Genomic DNA, 644 nt, shown 5'->3' on the forward strand with positions numbered 1-644 from the left:
CAAATTTGTAAACCTGCCCAATGCAGGAAATGCTTAACTTGTAACATATGGCTGTGTGAAAATGAAACTATCCTTACATTCCTCAAGCAAACCTCTCTTTTCCAATGAAGGGCCAATAGCTAACCTTTCACCAACACATGATTATAGAATCATAAACAGTCAAAATCTCCAAATTGCACAACATTGTTTATGTACTCCCGACCATTTTTTAATCATTTAATTACAAAACATCTTTTACAACAAAATTTCAAGTCATTTTGGCCAGTGCTCAAAACACGCGCACCTGCACTTTCTCCCTCAAATCTCCTTAATCATAAATCAATTAAAGACAGAAATCTATCATATACCCAACCAGCATTCCCAACTTAATTAATAAACCACACCCAACAGAAGTCAATGACTTGCAGAGTATAAAATTCCTTACAATAACGAAAGAACAAGTTGCATCAGCTCCCTGGGCGGCCCATATGTTTACTTGCCGTTCTTTTGTTTGTGTCAGAGACCGCGGGCTTAAAAAAGAATGTCGCTGGGTCATCGGCTTTTGGGGGAGACCGTCGTAATTTTACCTTTTCGATGAAGGGGCGTCGTGACCGGGTTTTTTGTGAGATAGGATATACTTGATAACGATATGGGGGATCATTTCA

The 644-nt window shown here is 39.0% G+C and overlaps 1 protein-coding gene across 1 annotated transcript in view; it reads right to left on the reverse strand.

Annotated features, from left to right (window-relative positions):
* LOC119591482 (translation initiation factor eIF-2B subunit delta-like) overlaps positions 1–492 on the reverse strand; it is a gene marked incomplete in the record, with an annotated part of 11,169 nt that extends 10,677 nt beyond the window's left edge. Inside the window, 1 exon segment of the mRNA XM_037940225.1 lies at positions 425–492.
* Between the last annotated feature and the right edge of the window lie 152 nt (positions 493–644).

This window comes from Penaeus monodon, chromosome 28 (genome assembly GCF_015228065.2).
Source record: "Penaeus monodon isolate SGIC_2016 chromosome 28, NSTDA_Pmon_1, whole genome shotgun sequence".
Taxonomy (NCBI): domain Eukaryota; kingdom Metazoa; phylum Arthropoda; class Malacostraca; order Decapoda; family Penaeidae; genus Penaeus; species Penaeus monodon.